This window comes from Syngnathoides biaculeatus, chromosome 10 (genome assembly GCF_019802595.1).
Source record: "Syngnathoides biaculeatus isolate LvHL_M chromosome 10, ASM1980259v1, whole genome shotgun sequence".
Lineage (NCBI taxonomy): Eukaryota > Metazoa > Chordata > Actinopteri > Syngnathiformes > Syngnathidae > Syngnathoides > Syngnathoides biaculeatus.
In genome coordinates, this window is record NC_084649.1 from 29,925,894 (window position 1) to 29,936,830 (window position 10,937).

Genomic DNA, 10,937 nt, shown 5'->3' on the forward strand with positions numbered 1-10,937 from the left:
TTCCTCGCGCCAAGGTCAAGACACTTCCGGTTCACAGCCTGCTCAGCGACCTGTATTTAACTTGTTGTTTGTTCCACGACAATATATGTGCTTACAAAAGGCTTGTTGTTTATTTGTAAGGTAATGAAATAGTATGTTATCTTTTTACTTTTGGTCACTCATTCTCACATTCTCATTCACATTGTTGCATATTCGACTTGCTGCTTATTCTACATCATATGTGCTTAGAAAGGGCTTAGTTTGTTGTTTTTAGGGGTGGAGGTGGTGGTGGTAAAGAAACAGTATATGTATAATTACATCCGCTTTTTTACTTGTGTACGTGACGTCACACGTTGCATGGCGCCATATTGCCGGTTTTATCTAGATGCTCGTCAGTTTGGGAGTCGTTGAACTGGAGCATATTTTTCATATTCCCGAGACCTATGCTGTTGGTTGTCACAATGGACGAGACAGTTCTTCAAAGAGAGCATTCTATGGAATACATGCTGAAAAGATTGATGGATTTCGGCAATTAAACTGGATGGATCGTGTGCAACCAAATACACACAGCTATGCAGCAATCATTTCATTTCAGGTAGGAATTATTTTTCTCAATCTCGAATTATCAAGAAGTATTTATAATGCCAAATTGACTAATTTGAGAACAATGCATATTAAAAAAAATTCAGAGAGGTTTACAGCGGTAAGCGTACAGCAGCAATTTGAGTGGATGTTAAACGTACGGCCCCAAATTCAATCTGGCCCGTGAGGTGATTTTGTAAATTGTAAAACGACAGCATGGACATGGACACACAAAAAGAGTTTCAAATTTTCAATGAAGCAACTCATTTGATTTCATCATGATGTATTGTTATCAACCAGCGCAATTTACGGCGGTATCTATTGTCAATCCATTGATGAAAGCTAGCAGTCGATGATGTACATCTTCCTAAAGCGTGTAGAAGGGAAAAGTTTTCAACTTCAAGATAATGCAGTACCACGGGAGAAAATGACCGTTTGCATTTAGATATATGGACAGACTAGTCATATGTAAGAACTTAGATCAAGTCAAAGTAAATGACAATCTCATACTTATTATGGTTAGATATTGAAACATTATCTGTGTTATATCCCAGAAATGTTTTCAGTGTAACTGAATTTCCTTTGACGTGGCTCATGATGTTGACGACTTTCAATGTAAATGCACTTGTAGTACGTGAAGAAACTCGGAATACGTGCTTTTGGCACAACTTCCGAACAGGCTCTGTACGGTGAACTTGCATTTCCTGTTTTACCATGTTTATGAAATCTTCTTTTCCTTTCGGCTTGTCCCGTTAGGGGTCGCCACAGCATGTCATCTTTTTTCATCTTAGCCTATCTTCTGCATCTTCCTCTCTAACCCCAACTGCCCTCATGTCTTCCCTCACCACATCCATAAACCTTCTCTTTGGTCTTCCCCGGCCACCTCACGACCAAGCCTCAGTGACGAACGATCCGCGGCCGCTTCACAACCAATCCTTGGCAGCGACCAGCCCCTGGCTGCCTCACAACCTCGCCTCGGCGTTAACCGACCAACGGCTATCTCCCGACCGAGCCTCGTCAGCGACCGATCCCCGGCCGCCTCACAACCATATCCTGGAAGGTCTTCGTCCGGAGCAGTCGCATGCTTCCGTCTGGTTCCTGCTTCGCCGTTGGGTTCCTCCTTGAGGACGTCCACCCGAATCACCCCATGGGGAGCTTGGTGCTTGGCGTCCGGGCCGACCTCCTGACCTGCCCGGTCGGACGCCTCGCTTTTGGTGGCCAACAGACAGACTGCGGTTGGGGCAGTGATGGCCTCCCTTGGATCCCCTTCAACCCGCCCCTGGACATGTTTTTTTTGTGTGTTTCTTTTGTCTGGGCACGCCTGGGATCCGTGCCTTAAAAGGGGAGGGGAGGGTGTTCTGTCATAAACTAAGCTGGACCACGGTCAAGAGGGGTGTGGCCACTGTCCTGGCCGGTAACACCTGTCACTGCTCACAGCTGCTTCACATTGGGACTGTAATTAGATGGTGTATTTAAATTGGAGTTGTGGTCACTGGCATTTGCCAGTTCGTTGTGTTCATTGTGCCCTGAGTTAGTGAGTTGCTCTGTGTTACCTTGTGCGGAAACTCCTGCAATAAAACCCATTGAACATAATGCACTGGTCCCGGAGTCCTCCATTTGGGTCCTCCCCCACACTGATGGTACGTGACAAATACTATAAACATAAATCTGCACTGAATTGATATATTTTCCACATTCATAATTATAATAATTATGAAGGTTAAACTGAAACACACTTACCAGTGCCAAGTTACTTCTTTGCGTCTCCCTGCATGGTTTTGACAACCAACAGCGCAACAAGAATAAACCATACTGACACCAACAAAAGCTAAACCTAGCGTATTCCAATTAAATTCAGTGTTATTATGTTTCACACTCTACGATTGTAAGGATGTCAACTTTCACGTGAAATTGAACCCAAAGCAATGTTTTGCCCTGACCGGAAGTTGAAGCCGAATTACCATGTGAACCTAACCCTGTGAGCAGTCTAGTTTTTATTCTACATCATTGCACAGGCTCCTTTCACGTGGTAATTTGACTTCAATTTCCGATTAGGGCAAAACATTGCTTTGCATTTGGAACCGCTTTGATGCAGTGACAAAGAAGCAGTGGGTGCCATCAAGATATGTTGTTTTAACAACGGCGAACATCATGGTCCAAAGGGAATCCAGTCTAACCTCGTCTGTCAGCCTATCCATTACTCAAACAGCCACCTCCACCTTTAATTCTTCTGACACCAACGGCACTGCTGTTTTGCTGCCCTCATACATGTCCTCTACTATTCTAACATATTTCTCCGTCACACCAGACTTGCGCATGCAGTACCACAGTTCCTCTCTTGGTACTCTGTCATAGGCTTTCTCTAGGTCTACACCAACAGTGAGGGATGCTGTCAAGCTGAAGAAGGAGTGCTACCGGGCATTTCTGGCCTGTGTGACTCCTGAGGCAGCTGATAGGTACTGGCTGTACCGATTGTAACACCTTTTTCTTTCATTAATTTACACGTCTCAGTTTGTGCCAGTAATCCTGCAGCTTGTGCTGAATAGTGTGATGGTTCAGCTTTTAAGATATGTGTTTCTGTCACTAAAGTCACCCCTTTGTGTTTTTCCAAAATCTTTTTTTTTTTTTTTTTTTTAATGGAATTTCTCCCGTTTGTCATGATTGATATTTTAAATCTGGTCTGCATTTAGTAGTTTGTTTAGATAATTCTTGCAGCCATGGTGTTCCTCATTGTCTGGATTTGGTCATAGTCTAGCTGGATTTAAAACAGTGCATCTCTCCAGTGCGAGGTGTTGTTGGGACAGCAATATGGCTATGCATAACAGTTGTCTAGCTGGGGACAAAAAGGTCATATTGGTCTGTAACAGTAAGGCTACCACTACATGTGGCACCCTTAGTGTTAGTGAGTGAAAGAGCACGATAGAGGAGCTACTCTCAACAGCCATTTAGGCTGCAACCACAGCGCTAACTCAATGAAGAAGTGCACATGCTACACTATCCAACTTGAATGACAAATATGCCACTAGTCTCATTTTTTTCTCCATACTTTTGAGTCACTTCTGATATCATATATTCTTCTTTGCAATCTACCATTTGTACTCAGGGTTTTGAACAGTCAGGTAATGCCAAGGCTGTACTTGACACCAAGACTTGTTTTATATCACAAAAAACCTGCTCTGCCCCAGCTGTCATTTTTTTTTTGGGGGGTGGGGGGGTCATTTTAAAAATATTCCTCATACATTATTTTTGATAACAGTGCCATTATTTCTGCATAATTTGGTATCCAAGCCCTATAATTCATGAAGCCTAAAAATGACATCTTTGTTAATGGTCTTGGAGCTTGTAGAATAGTTGTCTTTCTATCTTCCAAAATTGTTCTTACCCCTTATTCAAACTGTGACCTAGATACTTTACTTGATCCCTACACATTTGCAGTCCCTTCTTGCTTATTTTGTGACCTTCTTCTGCCAAATGCTTATGTATTGCTCTCATATCTTATCTACAGGTATCAAAATCAGGTGAAGCTACGAGCACATCATCTAAGCAGACTATGATTTGGCTGCCGCCTGGGGGCTGAAACGTGGACATGCTTGCCGTCATAACTTGTGAGTAAATTGTTGGACTTTCACAATGTCCCTGGGGCAATCTTGTGAATTAATATTTTTTTTCCCTCCATTTGTGAAAGCAAACCCAAACTGGTTGTCTTTGTCAACTGGGACTGAGAAAAATGCATTGCTAATGACTACCACTGTGAATACAGCAGCGTCTGGTTTCAGATTGTTTCACAACATTTGTGGGTCAGGGACACAAGGAGCTCTTTGTATTACTGCTGAATTTACTGCATGTAAATCCTGAACCTTCCTCCATGCCACCAAAGGAGGGGCCTGTTTTAGAGGAAATATGGGTGTGTTGCATGGTGAATCATTACACTCCACTATCACTCCTGCATTCAGCAAGTCATTGAGTACTGGTTTACTCCCTCGAGTGCATCTGGTTTGAATGGATATTGTCGCACACAGGGTCTGTACTCGGTTTTGGGTCTGATTTGCACTGGTAATGCTTCTTTTATGAGTCCTACATCTGATGGTCCCTGTGACCACAATTTATTAGGCATTCCTTTTAATAATTCCTCCTCATCCTCACTGAGGCCCAAAAGGGTAAAATTTGTCTCATCCGGTCAGTATGAGTGTATCCCCATTTGTATGTGCACTGTCCAATTAAGTGTGTTTCTGTACAGTTCAGTCTCCTCACTATAATCCAAGACTGGTTCTATTTCTGTCCAATCAGAAACATTTTTTGCTGCCTGTACAAATTGTTGCAAACTCTTCCACTCCTGTAGTGTGTTTGTACAATATGTGCGGGGGTGTTCATTCCTTGTGTTATGCATTTAGTTTGTCAGTCAATTGTGTTCCTGCTGCCACGACTGATATACCATCTGAGTAGAGATAATCAATAGTGATTTTGGTTGGTGTGGCTTGTAATAAATTTCTTGTACTGTTTATTAGGCCCTTTTATATTCTTGTACCACATGGTGGCATGCAGTGAGCCACTTCCCATTTCATCTTGTGGTTGTTCAATCATGTCTTGAGCTGTTTGCAGCAAGAGATCTCATGTTCTTGTGGGATGTTTGTTTGGAACGTCCAAGGTGTAATGATAGAGTTCTGGTTTTCTATTTTCTAATACATTGAACTGTCCTCCCAGTAGTTCCTTTTTCTTTTTACTTTGATATGTCCTGTCGGAGCCATCTCTTCCCGACAAATTTACGGGGCAATCTGGAACCATGAGCATTGTCAATTTACACTACTCTCCCAGGGAGTCTATTACCCAAATGGGATTTGTTTCGGCGACAACAGAGAGCCTTCCCTTAGCTGTTCTGACAAACACTTTCCTTCCTAACATCGTGCGTCCTTGAATGCTTTCTCTACAGGCTGTTTTACACGCCCCTGTGACACAAAAATTTCGACTTCCCATTTACTATCAGTTCCACCTCGGGTTGAGCCCAGTCTCGTGCAAGAATTTCCTGTAAATTTAGTTCAATGTCTGCTTCTTGAGCATCGGTTGTGACATTTTGACGGGAGGATGGCTGCTTCAGTCATGCGGTGGTGGGTGTTTTGTTTTTAGGGCAGTCATATGAAATGTGACCTTTTTCTCCACAACACCAGCCATTAATTTCTGAGAAAATAAATAAACTGAGAAAACGCACCAAAATTTGTCATTCTTTAACGTTCCATGGGGTCACCCTGACAGGACAAAGCTGTGGCTCACACAGTTGAGGCTCGTTCATCAGCTGGGGTAATTTGCACGCATCTAACCATTATTGGTTATTAGCCACCTAGCTATAGCCTCTCGTGCCGGTAGTGTATGAGCAAAAACATACTTTATGAGGCAGCACGGTGGCGCCGCTGTAAGGCGTTGGCCTCACAGTGTACCGGTGTAAGCAACAAGGTACTTTATGAGGAGGCACAGTGGTGCACCTGTAAAGTGTTGACCACACAGTTATGAGGACCCGGTTTCAATCCCAGACCTCCCTGTGTGGAGTTTGCATGTTCGCCCCGTGCCTGTGTGGGTTTACCCTGCCTCCTGCCCGTTGACAGCTGGGATAGGCTCCAGCACTCCCACGACCCTTGTGAGGAAAAGGAGCTGAGAAAATGGATGGATGGATATATACGTGTAATCACTTTCGGGGCCCCCAATTTTTTTTTGCATTTTAGATTCCAGCTGTAAATAAACCATTAGATAGTCCGACACCGTACCCAGAAAATAAGCTCGGATTTTTAATCAATTTTGGACATGTTGTTGGTTCTTGCAGCTGCCACGTTATCTCGAGCAGAGCAAAGCATTCTTTATTGCAAGCAGAAGCCGTTTCTTAATCGGAGCAAATGTATGATAATTATATTTACAATTATTCCTACAGTTACTCTGAACTGATGTTTGGTGCATAGGACCCATCCCCCTACCTGAAGGTGGAGGGAGGGAACCCTTTCATCCACCGGGTGAAAGGCCAATGTACAAGCCCAGAGCCGGAGGGCAATATGTATACCCACAACTGCTCGGCACCTCTCACCGCGGGCAACTCCAGAGTGGAACAGGGTCCAAACCCTCTTATGAGGAGTGGTACCAGAGCCCAAGCGGTGCGTAGAGGCAAGTCCGACTATATCTAGTTGGAAATTTTCAACCTCATGCACCAACTCGGACTCCTTCCCTACCAGAGAGATGACATTTCATGTCCCTTGAGCTAGAGTCTGTAGTTGGGGATCAGATCACCAAGGTCCCCACCTTTGACCGGCGACCAGCTCTTATTGCCCCCGACCTCTATGGCTCTCTCACAGGTGGTGAGCCCATGGGAACGGGGATACCATGTTACCCTTTCCGCTGTGCCTGCCCGATTGCCATGGGTGCAAGCCCGGCAACCAGGCGCTCACCTTCAAGCCCCACCTTCAGGCTGGGGTCCAGAGGGGGGACCTGGTGACCCGCGTCCGTGCAAGGGAAACCGAGATCCATAAGTTGTACTCGTCATGGGAATCGTGGAGTTGTACTTTGTCTGGTCACTCGGTTTACGGCCATGTTTCCCTGCGAACACCCCAATCTCGTCAGATCTCGGAAGCTAAAATGGTGTGGCCCTGGTTAGTACCTGGATGGGAGACCGCCTGGGAATACCAGGTGCCGTAAGCTTCTCTCCCTAGCTAAATGCAGAGGGGTTACGTCAGGAAGGGCCTCCGGCATAAAAACTGTGCCAAACATTAGCGTTCATCAAAGATGACACGCTGTGGCGACCCCGAACAGGACAAGCTGAAAGGAAAAGAAGAAGAGGACTTTGGTCATTCACTTGGCGCCTTTTTGCCATGGGTGACTCTACCAGGGTCGTGAAGACTCAGACAACATACTCCTAGGATCACCGGGAGACACAAACACCTCCACCATGATAAGGTGATGGCTGAAGGAGAGGCCGTAATGCTTTTGAATTTTTTTAAACCAACCTTTGTTTACTGGAAAGCCTGGTCCTCGAGGGGTAGAATCACTCGTGCTGACTTGAGGTTCATCAGCTGTTTCTTCAGCCTCTTCTTCATCGTCATCAGGCAGGATTTGATCGTAAAGGGTTTTTAGCCTTTGTCCTGATCATGTTGGTGTCCAAACTCACTGCTTTTTTTTTTTTCTGCAATCCGCGATCCACAAAAGCCAACGCAGCTACCATTCAAACAATCCTTAGTTCGTGGAGTCACCACACATTTAACTTTGTGATTAAAAGTTATTGAAGCGGTTTTACTGATGTTTGCGTCATCCTTCTTTATGTACCGCACGGTGGATTCATTCACGCCATAATGGTGTGCCACAAAAGGGTAACTTCTGCCATTTTTGATCATATCCAAAGTTTTACTTTATTGCTGATCGTCATTATTTTCCTCTTCCTCTTCGGCGTAAGCTTTTGCATCAGCACAGCGTTTCAATGGTATTGTGCATCATATAATAATGGCGGATGGTCATTGGTCGGTAGGACCACTTTGTGCAGAAAATGCCGCGCGCACTGTGGGGACCTAGTGGGATGTCCTCCAGGACTCCGGACAAGGCACTTTCCACCTTGTTGTATTGTGTTTCTCACACTCAAGGACGAGGCTTTTTGACCAGCAAAGGCTGGTTCAAAAAAATATCCAGCCTCAGAAACATGCTTCTGTATGGTGCTGCTTGTCAGTACGTGGAGAAAGTTTCCTAGATGGTGTGTGTGCACGTTTTTAACATTGATGAAAATGGCCATTCTTGGAAGAGAACAGCTATGCATGCTTCTTCAAGGGCCATTGTAGGAATAATTGTGATCATAATTATCATACATTTGCTTCCAATAAAGAAATGCTTTGCTCTGCCGTAGATAACGTGGCAGCATCCTAGCAGGAGATAGCAAGAACAAAAACATCAATTCATCAGAACTGTTAGAACTGCTGCCTGTTAAAGAAATGATGACCACGCATGTATTCAGCAATCTTCAACACATGCACACGCATATGAACAAACGAGTACACTTTGTTTCAAACTGTTTTGCTTGCTGGCTCCTTTTTGTAACATCCATGTAAATAAGGGTCTTAAAACTAAATAAATAGAGGTGCCGAGGAGAGGATAAACAGAGAGTGCAGTGGTGAATTGTACGAGACAGTTCCTCTCCTCTCTCCTCGCGAGACTTGAACTGGTGTCTTTGCTTCCTTTTTTGTCCTGTTTAATGAATGTCTGATTGGTGAACCTGACAGCCATGTTTACAATCAGGATGCACGAGATAGGCTTAGATGGAAAAAGATGACACGCTGTGGCGACCCCTAACGGGACAAGCTGAAAGAAAAAGATGATGTTGCAATGCTGCAGGTGAGTGAAATTAAAGCCTCTATGAGCCGTGTGTGTGTGTGTGTGTGTGTGTGTGTGTGTGTGTGTGTGTGTGTGCGCGTGCGTCCTGTGGTTTTTTAGTACGTATTATAATTGAACTGTATTGGGAATCTGAGTCAATCAGTTGAGCAGAGTTCCTATGGGGGGAGAGAAACAAAGACAAAGCACTAATTGTAAACCAGATGAGAAACGTAAATTATGAGATATCCACAAAAGAAAACATTATATATGGATGTTGGATGGTGCTGTAGTGCTACACCTTGTGCGGCATTTTAACAATTTTTAATGGTAAAATCAGCATTTATCCCGTAAAGGGGCACTACATCTTTGGAGGTGTGGAAAACTTTGGGGTAAAAAAAGTGACCAAAACACTGTCTTATAGTCTGAAGGTTGCTCAAGTATTCAAATAAGAGTTATAGATCCCAGATGTCTCTTGTCATATCCAAACACTGATACAGGTAATGGGTTTTACATAACATTTAATAAACTCTAACAGTGGTCTCACTACAAGGAAGCAAGTCAGGAAAAAAGGCAAATAAGGTATAGGGAAGCATTCATAAAGCAAGTCGAACTTGTGGTGTAGGTGTATACAGTAAAGCTGGGATTCCTGTTGCTGTTCATTTAAAACCAAATATGGACCAATCTACTTTAGTGGACTGCACAAGGAGATGTCCGCCACCAGTTTTCTTCCCAACAGCGTTTTGTACGTGAGCTGGCCAAACACCGCATAAGTAGGTCAGGCCAATGGGAGGGTGCCCTGTGGCAGAAGAAGGTCAGGCATATCCTCGCCACCTCATCGTGAGGTGTGGGGCTTCCTGGCTGGGCCAGGTTCATCTGCTAGGTGAACAAGTGTGCAAGTGTGCAAAGGACAAAGCTTTAGCCTTTTATACACAAAGGAGCATTTCAGAGGATTTGAACCCCATTCCTCAGGACTGTGAGTCAGATGTGCGCACGAATTTTCAACCGTATATCAACTTTGTCCAAATTTGACAAAGACATAATTGGCTTGACTAAATATTTGAGCCATTTTTTCTGATTGGTTGCCTCCATGTACAACAGCCCACGTGTTTATGTTGACGGTGCTGGCTCGGGGACATAGACATAGATGGAGTTCTTCGCTTATGATAGATGGATGTGAAAAATCATGTTAGATGGAAAAATTCGAATGACCTGATTTCAGGAAGGGAGCATGGTGGGGCAGCTATAGAGCGTTGGCCTCATAGTTCTGGGGACCGGGGTTCAAATTCCGGCTCCAGCTGTGTGGAGTTTTCATATTCTCCCCGTGCCTGCGTGGGTTTCCTCCCACATCCCAAAAACATGCATTAAATTGATTAGCGACTCTAAATTGCCCCTAGGTGTGATTGTGAGTGTGACTTTGTCTCCCATGTGCCCTGCGATTGTCTGCCAACCAGTTCAGGGTGTGGCCTGCCTCCTGCCCCTTGACAGCTGGAATAGGCCCCAGCACTCCTGCGACCTTTGTGAGGATAAGTGGCTAAGAAAATGGTTAGATAGATGGATATAAAATGAAAAAAAAAATCATTTAATCTGATTTTTAGGAAATTTGATTTAATCCAAGAAATGGATTAAATCCTCATCAAGTCAGATTAAACAATGGAGTGCGCCCCCCTGTGGTTTGCCCACCCCTTAAATTGCATGATCCCTGCCTATTATTTGATAAAACATACAGTATGTTTTAATCATCATCATCATTATAATCTACATATTGTACTAAATAGTATTGAAATGTTAACTTCAAACTTTGAAGCAAGTACAGTATTGAAATACTGTTTCAAAAAATGTCTACCCTTACTATGGTATTACAGCAAAGAAATTATTTTGCTTATCCTAATTGACCCAAAACATGAAACATTTAGTGTAATTTAATGTCAGATAGTGAGATGGATAAAAGTGGATTTTCTAGTGTATATAACCTTGTGATTTGGAGATCCATGAAATAAAGTTCAAAGAAATTGTTTAAATTATAATTTTGTAATGTAACAAAAAAAAAACAA

The 10,937-nt window shown here is 43.7% G+C and overlaps 1 long non-coding RNA gene and 1 pseudogene across 2 annotated transcripts; both read left to right on the top strand.

The window, feature by feature from the left end:
* The first annotated feature begins 5 nt into the window (after window positions 1-5).
* Window positions 6-5,754, top strand: LOC133508157 (uncharacterized). Of its 2 annotated transcripts, XR_009797000.1 has the most exons (6): window positions 6-120; window positions 419-574; window positions 1,457-2,201; window positions 2,917-3,017; window positions 4,067-4,166; window positions 4,247-5,754. It is a non-coding gene; the product is annotated as an uncharacterized LOC133508157 (long non-coding RNA). The 2 variants fall into 2 exon arrangements; XR_009796999.1 differs by lacking the exon at window positions 6-120 and having other exon boundaries at window positions 180-574.
* A 1,359-nt stretch (window positions 5,755-7,113) lies between these two features.
* LOC133508205 (5S ribosomal RNA) lies at window positions 7,114-7,233 on the top strand (annotated as a pseudogene).
* The last annotated feature ends 3,704 nt before the right edge of the window (window positions 7,234-10,937 follow it).